The sequence below is a fragment of the Nematolebias whitei genome, chromosome 18 (genome assembly GCF_014905685.2).
Source record: "Nematolebias whitei isolate Nwh7 chromosome 18, NemWhi1, whole genome shotgun sequence".
Taxonomy (NCBI): Eukaryota; Metazoa; Chordata; class Actinopteri; order Cyprinodontiformes; family Rivulidae; genus Nematolebias; species Nematolebias whitei.
The window spans coordinates 37,248,462-37,265,272 of record NC_056515.1 but is presented as its reverse complement, the minus strand read 5'-3'; the positions used below and the strand labels follow the sequence as shown (position 1 = coordinate 37,265,272).

Genomic DNA, 16,811 nt, shown 5'->3' with positions numbered 1-16,811 from the left:
ACTGACCTACAGAACCTCAATGACCTGCAGAACCTCACTGACCTGCAGAACCTCACTGACCTGCAGAACCTCACTGACCTACAGAACCTCACTGACCTGCAGAACCTCACTGACCTGCAGAACCTCACAGACCTACACAAGGTGAGATCAGTGAACAAGGCCAGGCTGATTCTGGCAGATCCTGATCATCCACTCCATGGTGAGTTCAGGTTGCTTCCATCTGGACGCAGATATCTGATGCCCAGATGTAGAACGAACAGACTGAATAACTCATTCATCCCTGCAGTGTTCAGGCTTCTCACTTAACAGTGATGATTTCTGTTCTGTCATTTTAATGTCTCAATGTTTTGTCTAGTACGGATGTTTTATGTGACTTCTGACTGTGAAACAAATTGTCCTTTGGGGATAATAAAGTTTCTTGAAGTGGAAATCAAAACAGTTTTATGTGTGGGTTAAATATGGTGTTACTAAGTTAAATAACTTTGTATAAAGGAGTTTTGCTCAGTTGTAAAGAGATTCTTGACAGTTTTCTAAATGTGGACGCCATTAAATTTTTTTATTTCCAAATATCTGGTTAGCTTACATTGTCCTGCTTCATTGTAAAATCTTTACAACAAAGAAACGAGACTCAAATCTGGATATTTCACTGTCTTTTTCATAATACTCTGTTCTTTTTTAGCCAGTTCTCTGTAGATTTGCAGTTTAACTGTAGCTCATCCTGTTGAAAGCTAAACCTTCACTAGATCTTCTATTTCAAGCCTCCCATATTCACTCTTAAAGGTGGAAACTTCATGATTTGTTATTAAGGAAATTCGTGGAATAATCTCTTCAGCATTTGAAGAGATATTTGGTGAACAGACACGAACACATAGGCGCAAAATCATGATGGTTAGCCGTTGACTTTTTGAAGGTGAGTGGTTGAAACATAGGTATCAGCTCGTCCACTCCCTCTTTGTGCCACAGCATCTTTGTAGCCAATGAAGACAACAGTGTGGATATTTAGACAGTTTGATGGCTCATTAAGTGGAATCAGAACAGATTATTTTTAGTGAACTCTGTTGCTTTTACCTCCAGAGTTTCTTTGCTCCTCATTGCACAGCCTATTATTAGACAGCGGATGAAAGGTTGGACTCCACTGACACATCATCATCGTCGCCTATTAATGAGATGACTTATCAGGCTGACATGAGGTGTGTGTGCATGTGCGTTTATATGAGAGTGAAGCGGTTGCACCCGCAACGATAACAGGAAGGAAAAAAGTTGAGAATGGTTCTTCAGAACGTTGAAAAATCCACAGCAGGTCAATCTCTGAGGGATCTCCACGAGGAGACAAAGTTTCAGCAGGTAAAAAAGGCTCATTTTTAAATTAGAGGAGAAAATGTGTTTTTCAATTTCAGGAAAAACATGAGTTTGTTTTAAATATTGATATATATATACAGGTATATAAAACTTGCTTTCTTTGAAGGAATGGAAAAGTTTCATTGCTTAACTGTTAATGTGAGTTGAATTTGAACAGCTGGCATTTACTAAAACAGGAAAATAAAAACAGAAAGTAGCAGAAGAACTGAAGAAATGTATAGAAAAAGCTAAATAAAAAGCTGAAATGAGCAGAAATAGGCTAAAAGGAGCCTAATATTGTAAAATGAGCAGAAAGAACCACTAAAGATGCAAATATGCAAAAAAGGGGGGCTACAATTAACAGAAAAATGTCTAAAAAGTAACTGAAAAGTCATAAAAAGCTGAATTTTGTCGAAATAAAGCTTAAAAGAGCATTAAATAGCTGATAGGAGCAAAATTCAAGAGGGTGAAGTTAGCACGAAGAAGCAGAAAAGAGCTGAAATGAGCAGTAAAAGATTTTAAACAGCTAAAAGAGTTTGAAGGATGTAAAATTATCTCTATTCATTTTCAATGAATAAAATATAAACAAAGCTAAATGTTTCAAAAAAGTTAAAATGGCACAAACACCAAAAGTCACAGCAGGAATGTCCTGAACGAGCCGAACGTTTTGATTTTGGAATTGTCGAAATAGCATAAAAATGTGCAGAAGAAAAATGGATCTCGATAGCGCTCGATAACACGTTGCACAATGAGTCTGAGCTACTACTACGCCAGGTTTTAGCAGAATATCTGTGAAACACATTGAGTTATAATTATTGATATAGTTGTTAAGGTTGATTAGCTGCAGCAGACATCGTAAACAGAACTGACTCCAACCATTAATACGCTGTAGTCATACATCTAGTGATTCTTTTTAGTTTCAGTAAATGTCATCCAGTGGTTCCCGAGATAATTTGTTAACAGACATGAACAAACAATGCCTGCCTGTTAACAAGCAATATGACAGCTGACAACATTTGTACTGATTTGTGCTTTCAAACCAACAGATAAATGTCTTTTATGTAGATTTAAATGTCTGACAAGATGATGCCATGAGAATTTCAAGGAAATATTTTTATGGAATCCTTTATATTTCAGGACAGAGTATTTAAATATATATTCAGCACCTGTAGCCATATATTTCTAGGCTGCAAGTTTGGTTCCTGCCTGCATATTTACTTGTCATTTACAAATAGGATGTCAAATACGGCTCTGAATTGCCACGCTCAATGAATAGTGGTGATGCGTTCCCAAGGCGCCGCAGGAGACGAGGGTTCATACAGAGGAAAGTATACCGCCGCCATACTCTGCATCGATGATGGTGTTTACCTGCTATTTTTGCCACGCAGCTGGGAAAGGTGGGCTCACAATATGAACGTAAAGGTCGGAGAAACAAAATGTGCGACAAACGGTGAGCAAGTCAACAAAACCTGCATGCAGAGCAGAGCTGGGTTTCAAAGGGAAAGCTATGTGCCTACAGACGAAGCCCAGATTTACATCTAGGTTTTGATAAATATGGTTTTAGATTTAAAAAAAGAGAGCAGAGTACTGCATATGGCCCGTTATATTCCCTTCAACTATTATACAGCCATAAAGCAATCTATATTTTGTTATTTTTTCTTAAATCAGAATTTATGGCCTGGACAAGCAAAAACCTGAGTTCAGTCTTCTGCAGCCACGGAGTTTCCAAGATGGCGTCTAACGAGTGCACTTGTGACTCTGATGAGGAGCCAGGAGTACTTAAGACTGCAGAGGAGCTACTCTCTGCTGGAGCATTCTGATGCCTACTGGTATTTATGCTTCTGGCCTCTTTGCGTGTTAAACAACAGTGGTTAACTTACCTTGTCTTCTTCATGTTTCTGTCTCCATGCCCGAGGCTTTTTGGATCCTGACCTCCTTGACCAAGCCTGGTTTCTTTGTGGACTGCTTCAGCTGTCTCTTTGGCCTCCTACCACTCGCCCGCCACGTTTGCGTTCTCATCTCCCTTCAAACTGGAACTCCTTTGGACCACCGTCTCTGTCTTGCATCGTCAACTGTAAGGAAAGAAAACACATACAATCATCTACCTGTGAGAAGAACCTACCTGACCTCCTTGCTCCCCAGGGTTCCAGAGTCCACCTTGTACTCAGCATATATACTGTATTTTCCGGTGTATAAGTCGCTTCAGTGTATAAGTCGTGTTTATTATGCGTCACCGCTGACCCCCGAAAAACATGGGCTGGTGTCATACCAAAAATCGATGGGCTGCTAAAAATCGATTGGTGGCTACGGGAGCGCGCACAGGAGGACTTGCTGTTGCAGTTCTTCAAAATTTAACAAGATTAACACTTAAAAACGAGTATTTGTTTGCTCGACATTGTAGCAAAGATGTGTCACAGTTTAACTGTTTCCTTAATGAATGCACTTTAATGGTCAATGTTTGGTGTGAGGGTGGAGGAGGTAGCGGTACAGGAACAACATACGCCTACTATTAGTTGTCACAAGCCTAGAGGGCCCTCTCGCACCTCCAGCGGCTGCAAAAGTTAATGTTTACTCTGGTTCTTGTCAGTATGAATGAACATTTAAAGTGTCAGTCAAAAATTGTGTTATGAATATAGAAAAATAAACAGATATATGTTGCTTCGTTGTATAAGTTGCAGGACTGGCAAATCTATGCAAAAAACTGTTACTTATACACCGGAAAATGCAGTATATCACTGTAAATAAATCACTGTTAACCTTTCAACATCTTGGAGTTCTCTCACTTCAGCTCATATTATTTGGGTTCGTACAAAACCTTGTTTGAAACCTGTGCCCTTAACTTTAAAACCAGGGTGGTTACACAGCATGCCGTCTAGTGGTCAAACATGTATCAGCTTTGTTAAATTATCTTGAGCGGATGAGTAATGTGTGTCAGCAATGTGTTCGACATAATGGTACTTCATCTAGCTACCTAACAGTCATCAATGGTGTGCCACAAGGCTCAGTTTTAGGTCCCACTCTTTTTACAATTTATATAAATAATGTAGGTCAAAACATTCCTGATGCATCCTTGAATCTCTAAGCTGATGACACTGTTGTTTATTGCTGAACTAACACAGTTGCCAATGCAGCTTCTACAGTCTGCATTTGACATCACTCAGTCAGACTTATTCCATCTCAAGCTGGTGTTAAATGTTGACAAAACCAAAGGGAACTGTTAACTGCATTTTTACTGTAGTTTATTGTTATTATTGTTTATTATTATTGTTGTCTGTACGTTATATGTTTGGTCTGGAACAGGTCTTTCTTGTAAATGAGTCCTCATGGCTCAATGAGACTAGCCTGTATAAATAAAGGTTGTATGAAAAAAAGTAGTTATGATCTGAACAAGAGAAAGTTTACATACGCATGCAGATGATACCATAATACATCAGCCTTCTATGGGAATAAAATGCCGATGTTCGTCACGTTTTTCTTTAGCTGCAGCAAAATATCTCACAAACCTCTTAGCAGAAGTTTAAAATAATCCTTGATCCTAATCTAAAACTCATTATTTGGAATAAACCCAATTTATGATGGCCTCCTAAGTTAAACAGCTTTAGCCAACACAAAGACTGACTCAGACTATCTTAGTTTCAAACTATGTCATGAAACGTGCCAAGCAGTATGCATTCCCACAAATTTTTATTAAGTTTATTTACTAGGTTTTTATTATAAACACTGTCTCATCTTCATAACACAAAAGGTGCATTTACAGCACTCCACAGTGGAAAGTGAACCAAATTAATCACATTTCGCCATGTAGAGAACACTAAACTAACTTGTGGTTTTGAACTGAGATAACTTGACAACACTGATCAAAAATGATCAATAATCACATTTTCTCATTAGTTATGGTGACAATATTTAAATTGTTCCAAGATTGTTTTTTTTTTTTTTAATTCCCAAGACTTCAGCTCAAATTTAAATACTGTGTTGCAGTTCACAATCTGTTGCGGTTTTTCAGATCACAAAGTGTTGCAGATGGCAGAATCGTGACTTGTCTGTTTATGCAAATTTAGTTTAAAATGCACGTTTTTTTTTTTTTTAACTACATGGATGGACAGAAAAACAAAGATGTGATTGCGTCACAGCAGATGGCCATATGACAAATCACCACGCAAAAAAAAAAAAAAAAAAAATCATCTGAACAAAAAAAGTTGAAACTGTGAAACTGAAAGCACTCCATGACAAAAATAATCTAAAACACTTTAATTAAATGTTAGCATTAGGGAAGTAAAAAAAAAAAGAATGTGAGTTAATATTCAAGGTTAATTAACAGAATCGAGTTATATTAACTTCAGGCATTCAGATCAAAGAGTCATTTTATTGTCTGTGTTTTTCCCGCCTGAGGCTCTTTGCATGTTCTCTCCGTGCGTGTGTTTTTCCTCCTGCTGACCAACATCATGCATGTTGGGTTCATTGGTAACTCTAAACCAGGGGTGCCCACACCTTTTCAGCATGCAAGCTCCTTTTAAAATGACCAGGTCAAAGTGATACTATACTACTATTAGTATATTTGTAAAATACTATTAGTATTTTTGTATACTATTAGTATATTTACTCCCTGGCTCCTTCATTGCACCTAGTCATGGATACAATGGTTCTCTCCTCTTGCCAGTATAGGTCTGTCACGATAACACATTTTGCCAGGCGATTGTCTCAGAAATTATTGCGATAAATGATAATATTGTTTGAATTTTGACAATAATTAGTAATTATTGTCAAATTTAAGATGAAATGTTTAATTTGTTTCACGTGTAGAACCTTTTTTGACCACTGGATGGCAGTATAAGATTGTTTGAATTGAAGGATGGATAGTGAGGGAGCGAGCAGCGTGTCTCTTTAAGAAAATGGGAGAGAGGCCCCTTGACGTGACATGGGCCGTCTCACGTTCCTGTTTCTCAGTTCTCAAAATGGTGGACACTAGGTGTGGTTTGATCTCTTTAGCATAGCATTTTTCACACAAAGCTTTTAATAAAAATTTAAAAAATCACAACTTCTCAGCTTCTTTTTGCAGAGATTTATTTTTTTTATTTTTTTACAAAAATGCACAGGTTTCAACTGTAAATTTTGGAGCTTCGACAAGACGGAGGTTCAAAAAGATTTGATCCAAAAACACGATTTTGGACGATTAAAATGGATTTTAAAGAGAAAGGGAGGGGTCAGTGAAAAGCCTTTTATCATGCAGTATCTTCAGTAGAAAGAGAGACACAAAGAAACGATAAAGCTGATAAATGAAAATGAGGTTAATAATTTTCATTTATCATGCGTTTAATTAATTTATTGTTTATCACAACAGGTCTATGCCCGTATCCATCCCTCAGTGCTGCATCAGACAAAAAAAAAAAAGCAAAAAAACTAATAAATAAGTTATAAAAAAACTACCTTTGCTTTTATTACACAGTGTAACTCATATCCACTTGAATATCTTGCACCAACAACATTAAGGTTTATTTGCATCCCATTTCAGTTTCAGTCCAGAAAAACACTCATCTTGAAAACTACAAACATTCACTTCTCCAATCCCTCAGCGACAGTGGCGTACCACCCGTATCACTTTGAGCTGCATTAATAGTTAATCTGGTATAATAATTAATGCACAGTGTAGTTTGAGTTTAAAATCCTAACGTAAATGGAATCCAGTAATTGGTAACTAAAACTTCTCCACATTTAAACCAAATGTTCAGTTTCTCAAAAGTGAAACCCAAAACTCCATTTACTGTTCCTTCCTGTCACTGCGAACTCGTTCTTGACAGTTTTGCAGCCCTAAGCCGAGCTATAGTTAAGATTTGTGCTTACTGTATGCAACATTATCAGCCAACTGGAGCTCTGCCATCGACCGGCTGGAGGTTAAAATGGTTTTGTTAAGTGAGCAGAGCTGATAATAGCCTGTCACTTATTACCTGCATTAACAGCGGTTTAACAACGAGCCTCCATGCATGCATTAAATGTTCTCTAAAGAACATCTTAGAAGTTTAAGCATCTATTCCAAAAGTATACATGGAAGTATGTGTCACCTGACGATTTTAATTGTTAAACTTATAATTTAGAATAAAAGTAGACTTAAAGCAGAAAATGTAAACAGTTGTGCTTTCTCTGCAGAAAAATGTGTTCTCCTCAGCAGAAGCAAAATACGAAGGAAAAAAAAAAAGTGTTGCAACAGGTTGAGCTGGAAAGGAGAGCAGGAGCAAAATATGCATTTAGTTTAAATGCTTAAACCGTCTGACTGCTTGTCACAGAGGGGAGAAACCTTCCACAAATATAATCCTGCGTGAGTGCGAGTATGAGAGAAGCCCAGGAATCATTTGGTATTCTGCACAGCTGTAGTGACAGCGATATAAAGACAGTTTGCTGCTTCAATCGCTATAGGATACATTTCAGCACATTAACACTCAACAGCAAGTTTTAACCATGAATAATAGGAACATGGCTACCTGAAACTGTGGCAATTTTTTAAATACAGTATGTATAATTTATACAGTACATTTAATATATGTATAATACACTTACTAACAACAAACAAAAAAAAGGAAGGCACCTAGAAAGGGTCTAGAAGGAGCACAGCATAAGTGGTGCAACCACAAGTGGGACAATAGTGTTATCAGGTAGTTGCCAAAGCATTGGTCAGTCAATCAAGACAGTGACTAAAAGTCACCAGACACCAGATAGATGTCTCATGGTGGGATTGCATGAGGCTGGGCTGCATCGTATGGCCTGGCATGTTGGGTTCACAGATAGGAGAGATCATCTCTCTCCAGTTTTAGCTTCTCTTCAATGGCTCCCTGTCAAATTCAGAATTGAATTCAAAATCTTACTTCTAATCTACAAAGCCCTAAACCACCTAGCTCCATCTTATATTACAGATCTTACTTTTCCATATTTTCCTAACAGACCACTTTGCTCTCAGACTGCAGGTTTACTTGTGGTTCCTGGAGTTTCCAAAAGCAGAATGGGAGGAAGATCTTTCAGTTATCAGGCTCCTCTCTTGTGGAACCAACTTCCAGTTTCGGTCCATGAAGCTGACACATTGTCCAGTTTTATAACAAGGCTCAAATCTTTTCCTTTTTGATAAGTCCTGCAGTCAGGGTCAGATTGGGTTTCCTAACCCATCCCTTAGTTATGCTGCTATAGGTTTAGACTGCTGGAGGACAAAGTGACCTCATTTCATCAAATGAATTTCAATTCAATTCAACCTTTATTTAGACAAGTAAATCCCAATGAGCCTCGAGGACTCATTTACAAGAGAGACCTGATTTCAACAAAGAGTGACGACAACCATGGACAACAGCGACAACGGTTATTTAAAGGAATAGTTACAAATGAATACAACTGAATAGTTTGTATTTGTGTTTTTATCTTAACATGTTTTTTTGTCTTTCCTTCTAGTGAGGAAACTGCTCGCCTCCATTCTGGACCTGCCATTGTGTATCCGTTCCTCCATCTTGTTCTCTCAAACTCAGCCGGTCGAAGCAGATGGCCACTTGTCCTGAGCCTGGTTCTGCTGGAGGCTTCTTCCTGTTATGAGGGAGTTTTTCCTTTCCACTGTTGCTTTTGTTTTAGCTCAGGATGAGAGACTGCGACAAAATAGAGACAACGCAATCTGCCGTCTTCCTTAGAAATAAAACTTTGCTAATTGGCATTTATAACGTGTGTGAATGTTTTTCTTCTGTCCCCTGATATAATTTATGTTGTGACTTGATGCTATATAAATAAACTGAATGGAATTAGACGCCACAGTGGCCTGATGGTGGAGCCAATGGGCACGTGAAGGTTCTAGTCACTCAAGGCAGATCACGTCACAGGAGGGTTATCATGTTGTGCATTACAGAACCCCATGCCATCTGCTCTTCCATCTTGTCACAACACTTCGTGTCATCCTGCAACGTGTCTCAGTGACTAGGCTCAGCTGGACTAACGGTTTACCATCTCAAGCGTATTTTTCTACAAACACCAGAGCACAGATGTCTACATTTGGAGTGGTGCTAAAATCAGGAAGCATGGACTGATGATGAGCGGCGTCGCATGATGTTTGATGGTGAACTTCAGTTCTGCGCAGTTAATAGAAGGCAAATCCCACCGTTGTTGTGAAGAGAGGTAACACTACTGGCATCTTGGTGAGGACAGTCATCAGGTGGACTGTGACTGATGGTTGCTAGTTGGCGAATGGTGTTGTGGGGAGTCTAAAGGTCCAGGTTACCACTGGTAGTAATTGAAGGGACCCTGATGATACATAGCTACATCCATTACATCCTTTATTTCTTACCCCTCCCAAGACCTGGTACAGTCTTAACAACAAAACATGAACTGCCCACATCATGTTTAGATCCTCCCATGATAAGCCAGGTCCAGTTTCCCAAGTCAAACAAGTGATCAGCTTTACCATCTTCAAAGCAGTGGTAGTTTACCAGCTGTTGGTAGTCTTCCTCACTGATTCGCTGCTTGTACCCAGGCCTGAGGCGAGGCCACATCTGGTTGACATGGGACAAGCAGTACGTGTACTGCTGTGCTGACGTCATGACCTTTGAATGCATTCACATTCATTTAATTTCCACCCTTACATCTGGGTGCTTAACCTATTTGTAAGCGAATCTGTAAAAAGATCAATAGTCCAGCTCTGATTCAGCCTATATTTATACTGGGAGCAATTAAAAAAAAAAAAAAAAAAAAAAAAAAAAAAATATATATATATAGTAATGTTTGCTTATTTAAAATAACGTGCATTTAACTAGATGCACTGTTTTGCTCTCAAAAAGCAACTTGTTTTTCTTTCTAGTTGCACATCTTCCTCAATCAAAAGGAGATTTTGATCCAACTCAACCCAGTTCCAAGAGCTGGGACCGAAGCAACATCCTGTTTGAGACAGACGTTTTAAAACGGACAAAATAAAAACAAACAGACGAGGAGGCCAGCGTCTGTCCGCACAGAGTAAAAGGACAAGAATAGAACGTGATGATAATAATTTGATTCATTGAATAATTTTCTTATCGTTGCATTCAAAGAAAGATCGACGATGGCTTTTCTGTCTGCGAGCAACAATTTGTGAACAAACCAGGTTGATTTCGTTAATCAGACCTCGTTCCTTCCGTGTGCAGTTTTACATTCTGACACTTCGACAAAAGTCACAGTTTTTTTGGCTACACATAATTAGAAATGATGCTTAAAGTGGGGGAAGAGGGAAACTTGCTCCTGAGTTACAATGAACTGGAATTTACCATTTTAATGGACCGCAGCTTTTTGGTTATTGACTAAACATGTTTAAAAGTTTTGTCTTTAGCCTTTTTTTTGTAAAATGTCACTAATAAAATGACTACAATAAATTATTGTAATCAATCTAAGCTATGAGCATTTATTCAGGAGATTGAGGTTGACAGTTGTCACGGTTTTAAATGTGGTTTAAATTGCCCACTGCCATAACAGATGGGAGATCATGTAAATGCGTTTGTCTTTTCCCCAAATATTTCATGAGTCACTGGATGAATTATATAACAACGCTCTTCAAGAAATCTTTAAACGTATGTCACCTCATTTACCATCGGTGTCAACTTAATTCAAGATGGCCGCCACATCTAAGCAACTTCAAACACTGAAAATTCATAACTCCACCCATTTTACAGATACTGAGCTACAGTTTGGTGAGGAAGTAGCTGTGAGTTATCTCTAACATACTCGGAGGACTAACTATTACACAAGATCTATTCAAAAACTGCCACTAACCATTGGCTTCAAGTGCGTCTGTTAGCAAAATATTTCATGAACAACTTTATAATTAAATTGATAAAGTAATCATTGAAAGTTCATTTACATCTGTTTAACTTTTGCAGTAGCCATCATTCAAGTTGGTGGCCACATCCAGCTGACTTACGCTGATGTCCCCAGCTGCTGAAGGATTTTAATAAGAAATGTTTGTAGTTTTGGAGATGAGTGTTTTTTTTTCTGGACAGGAATTGAAGAGGGATTGTAATTAAACCTTTATGTTTTTGGTGCAGGAAATTCAATTGGAATTATACTGTGTATAAAAACAGAGGTTGGATATGTTTTATTTTATTTTTTGCTTGTCCGAGGCAGTGCAGTGACAGGTCCTGGCGAGTGGCGGGAGTAATTTTATTCAACAACAGGTGCAATGGTTGAGCCAGGGGGTGGCCACTGGTGGCCATGGCCACCATTTCATGGAGGGAATTTCAATTTCCTCGCTTCGCTTTGCAACCGTGGACAAAAAAAGTGACTATAACATATTCAATATAACAAATATTTTGCCAAAATTTGCTATGATAGTAGCCAAGTCATTTTCAGCATATAATCTGAGTGTGGCATCTCAGGATATTCATTCAACCTTTATTTAGACAGATAAGTAACAATGAGCCTAGAAGACTCTTTTACAAGTGAGATCTGTTTTAAACCGACAAAATGTAGTGAAACTGAACACATGTAGGAATTGGAGGCGAAAAAATTCCTATCAGACTTTTTCTTCCTGCCTGAGAAGAAAACCTAATATTAAAAAGCACCTCGCACAAAAAAGCACATAGTGACGTAGACATTCTGCGGGGGGGGGGGGGGGGGGCGACGAGAGCGGTGAGCATGTCCATAGACACTCTCGAGGGCACTGTAAGAGTTCTGATAAGGGTGGAATAATCAGCCAGTGTCCTCCAGTGAAATCCGTAAACATTCTCGAGGTATGTTGGGGAATGGCCAAAGATAACGTCTATGAGAATCCAAGAGTCCTGAAATGATGACAAAGTTTATTCTGCTGGTTTCTTCTGGTTATCAGTTGGAAATTCCTCAGGGAGGGGGTGGTGAGTGTCAGATCACATGTTCTCCAGGCAAATTCAAATAAGATGACCATCAAGGCCAGTCAAGGGAGTCAAATTCAGATAAACACACAGTTGTTTTGGGGACAGGCAGAACTTAATGACATCTACCTTCAGTCTGTGTTGGTCCACTCGATTCCAAAATGTCCAAATTACATGGCCACACTGATGGAATGTGACTGAGTAAAAGCCCCAATATATGATCCATTCTGCCCAAAGCATTTGAGTCTGGGTACTCAAGGCACGAACCAAGCCATCATAAAAGGCAAGCAGCGGCGTGATCAGGTCCAAATTTGCTGCCAACGACTTCCTTGATTGTTGATAAAACCAGCAACCAGCCGAATCAAAAAAGCAGGAACCAATTATCGTAAATCCAATTAAATATGAATCCTTAAAATCCACAAATGGCAACACATCATCAAGTCTTCAAGTCGATGAGATATCCAGCTGCGTGCGTGCCAACAGGGCAAATCGGCTCGCCTAAAGCCCGTCTTCTCTTCGAAGAAATGTTATCAATTGTCTTGAGGGACCAACTGATCAAAACAAGTCCATAATTATGGTTCGGAAGATGCAAGAGAGGCTCACAGCAGTTTCACAGACAGACAGAGCAGCAAAGCAAAGCGGAGAGGGAGGGGAGGGGAAAAGCGTCCGATCTCGGCAAGAGCAAGTGGTGAGGTTTATTACGTGAAACTATAATAATGTTTTATCAAGATAGTTGGAGTGAGGACAGAGGATGCAGAGGACAGAGTGAGATGTAGGAGGGTGACTCACTGTGGCAACCCCTGAAGAGGAACAACATTCAAAAACTATGATGTGTGAATATACAGTTCTTCCATACCAGGTCTTTAAAGTTTGGTACGAAGTAAGCATTTTACGACAAGGTAGAATGTGTTTTTGTTGTGAGGACATGATAGTATGTAAGGTCTCATCACCACCAAATATGGAAGGGACATTTCAACTGGAGCTAGAAATAAGACCATCGGTGAGCCTTCATCGATTATGTTTACGTCATCGTGATATATTGTCACATAACGCGACACATATCTTTGAGCCTACATTGTTGGAGAGTGGTGGTGCAGAGGTTAGAGAAGGTGGGTCTGTGATTGGAAGGTCGCTGGTTCAACTCCCCATACTGATAACATCAAAATGTGGGTGGGAAAAGTGAAACACCCACACCTGTCTCCCACCCTCATTTGCCCCACTCTGGGCCCTTGAGAAAGGCCCTTAACCTCAACCATCTGTTGCCCCGGGTGCCCTAGATAGCAGCTCTCTGCTCCGCACAGAGGGCTGTGGTAGCTCCATGGTCTGTGGTTGCGTCAGGAAAAGCATCTGGCATAAAGACAATTGGCAAGACTTTGTGCGACATAGTTTGCTGTGGTGGCCCTTGAGGGAGGGAGAAGCCAGGAAAAAAATAAAAACTGCCTATATCGACAGGAATTACAGAGTCCATGAAGTCTGGGCTGAGGCTTTGGGTTTTGGTTTGGCTGACCCAAAGATTTATTCTTGATGAGAGTGTGTACGGCAAGTGAGAGGTAAACTGTAGTGACGCACAAGGAAGGTATAAATGAAATAGATTCTGATGCTGTTGACTGATCAGCCATTTGAATCTCTTTAATCAACCCCTATTTAGAGACCCATTGTAATCAATTTTTCTTAACAATGTTGAATAATGATGATATTTAGCCACAACAGTTTCTTCAGTTATGCTTTTGTTCTACTTTGTCGTCTTCTTTCTGATGTTAAAGGCAAATCAGTCACATGCATTAGGTTAAGTTTCATTTCAAAAGTAATTCGTGTTTGTTAAACAGATTGTGTGTGTTAAGATGTTTGTGTGCAAATGAGATGTTAAGAGATGCATTCAAATATTAGGTATTACGATATTTTACATGGATTTGAATAAATTAAGATCTTATTTGTGACAGGTTGGGATTTTGAGCTGTTTTTTTCTGTGGGGAGGGGAACGTGTTTTGAAGAATACCTACCGGTAGTTACATTAATTTTAATTGCATCTTGCCTCTGTACACAGAACAGACTCACTGATGCTTCACACTTTTGTTCTTGGCTTTTTATCAACTGAGTCTTCGCTGTTCGTTTCTTTTCACATCAAAGTTTAAAACTCATGCGATGAAAACTCAAAGTAACATGAAACTCATCTCTATTTATTGTAATAAAGATTATTTGCTTTAATAAACCTTAGACAGACAAGCCTCCCCACGTTCTTTATAATCACATGCAGGTATATATTATATATTATAATGAAATATAAATAGTTATATAATAGTTTGTTCAAAAAACATTTATTATAGATATGCACTAATTCTGTTTTCTAGGATTTTTTTCAAGCTATTTTTGACTGGTTTAAATTTTTCTTTAAGAACATAATTGTTGTTTTTTGTCAAATTTACATTTGACTTTAACCTGTTTATTATCAAAAATAAATTGACAGGTCGCAGGTCCATCACAGGACTGTTAGCTTGTTTATCCAGTTAAAAATTGTTTAAACTGCAGTTTGTCAACAAGATAAAATGTTCTCAAGCTTTCCATAAAAAAACACACGTAAGCTCGATATATTTAGCAAAGAATAAAATAAAATATTAAAACATTTTCCTAACATTTAAATAATAGTAACAATAAATTAGAGGACTTGAAGTGACGACTTGTTCAGGGAACTCCACATCTCAATTATAGCCCCAGCCACCTCAGGACTCTAGAGGTTGTCATGACACGTACGGACGGATGAACCCCTCACCACCAAAAATTAATAAATAAATAAAATTTAAAATCACAATCAGAGGCAGATGAACCTGGATTAACATGTTATGAAAAATAAATACCTATACGGTCATTTCCAGACTACTGAGCGCACCTGAATATAAGCCACACCCACTGAATTAAAAAAAAGTGTTCACATAGGTTGTAACATCAGATATTTACACAAAGATTTTTAAAAACTTTTAATTAAATACGTACCGGTAACATACACAAATACGTACAGTAGATGTTTTGTTTTTTTCTGAACAGTGCCTGTAACATGGCTGATTAAAAAAATAATAAATACAGTAGCCTACCAGGAAGTTATTGATCGCCACTTTAATTTTTATAGCGAAGATTTCAAGCACCCCCATTTCATTGGTCTACTGTGACCTGTTCGGTAATTTAATTGGTCTGATTAATTTTTTTAACATTTATTTATGCCGGTTTTCTCAATAAGTCACAAGGACCCACCCCCCCCAAGAGAAATGTGTACGGAGCAGTTATGAGAGCGCCCGGGTGTGACGAGGCTAAAAGTTTTGGCATGAAGCTCGTTAGCCCGTCAAAAAACAAACAAACAAACAAACAAATGTTGCAGCATTGTATAAGCTGCGATGTTCAAAGCGTGTGAAAAAAGTAGCGGCTTATAGACCAGAAACTACGGTAACTGTTTGTTAACAATAGGCTGTTATTGAAACTGTGTATTAATCAGAGCAAAAATATCATCTTCATCACATCCTCACTTGGTTAAAGCTGAATAATGAAGCTAAATGTGAACTTGTTCCAGTCCACTTTAAATAAACCAGCGCATGCAGAAAGATGAGACTTTAATGACCATGCATTTTTTAAACATTGAAATTCTGCAAAATACAGCTCATCCACAAAGTCATATTTTATTAGAACCGACTGCTGTTTTCTGACAGCCTTCACTCAAGATCTAAACGTACAGGAAGCTGAAGTGCTCGAGAAGATGGAAAGAAAATGATTTTCATTCAACTATGTGAAACAATAAGTGAAACATCAAGCCAGACCTCAGGAGCAGCACACTCAATTAAACCCTGGAATCTAAACAGCATCGCTCCACAAACGCCGGTCTGCCCGCAGCACAAATATTCTTGTGTGTCTTGGTAAATACGTCAGCGATGGATCCCCGAGATACAGCGGCAGAGGCTGCTCTACTAAAACATGTAATTAGATGGCACGCCAACAGACTTCTGATGTGTTCACCACCAAAGGCCATCGTTCGAATACAATCAGCATTCATAAATGTTTTAACCAAAATCCAAACAGATCAATAATGACTAGAATTTATGGTTTATTTGTCGTATGCAGGTCAACAATGCAATGAAATGCTCAGCACAAGAAGAACTGTCTCGACTTGCAAAAAAAACAAAACAAAATATATCAAAGCATGCAACAAAAGTACAAAGAACCAAAAATTGAAAAAGAAATACAACATCTACAAAGTCCTTAAAGAAACCTGGTAAACAACATGGTAGAATACAATAGTTCAAGTTGGATGAATCAGGACAAACAAGCAGCTCATGAGACAACATGGAGTACAGACAACAATATACAGCAATAAAAAGCAATGAACATAAAAATATTGTTATAAAAATACTGGTACTGTTAGCAGCACGGTCCTATTAGCAGACAGGTTCTTGTAGCAGTAAGGTTCTCTTAGCAACATGGTCCCGTTAGCAGCACGGTACTGTCTGCAGCGTGGTTCTGTTGGCAGCATGTTCCTATAGGCTGAGTGGTTCTGTTAGCAGTGAGGTTTGCTTAGCAACATGGTCCCGTCAGCAATGTGGTTCTGTTAGCAGCGTGGTTCTGCAAGTAGCATGGTCCTGTTATCAGTGTGGTTCTATTAGAAGT

The 16,811-nt window shown here is 38.6% G+C and overlaps 1 long non-coding RNA gene across 1 annotated transcript in view; it reads right to left on the bottom strand.

Moving 5' to 3' along the window:
• Nucleotides 1–3,244: 3,244 nt before the first annotated feature.
• LOC119424444 overlaps nucleotides 3,245–16,811 on the bottom strand; it is a 70,843-nt gene continuing 57,276 nt past the window's right edge. The window contains exon 3 of the long non-coding RNA XR_005187509.1: nucleotides 3,245–3,410. This is a non-coding gene — a long non-coding RNA (uncharacterized LOC119424444). The remainder of the gene's footprint in view (nucleotides 3,411–16,811) is intronic.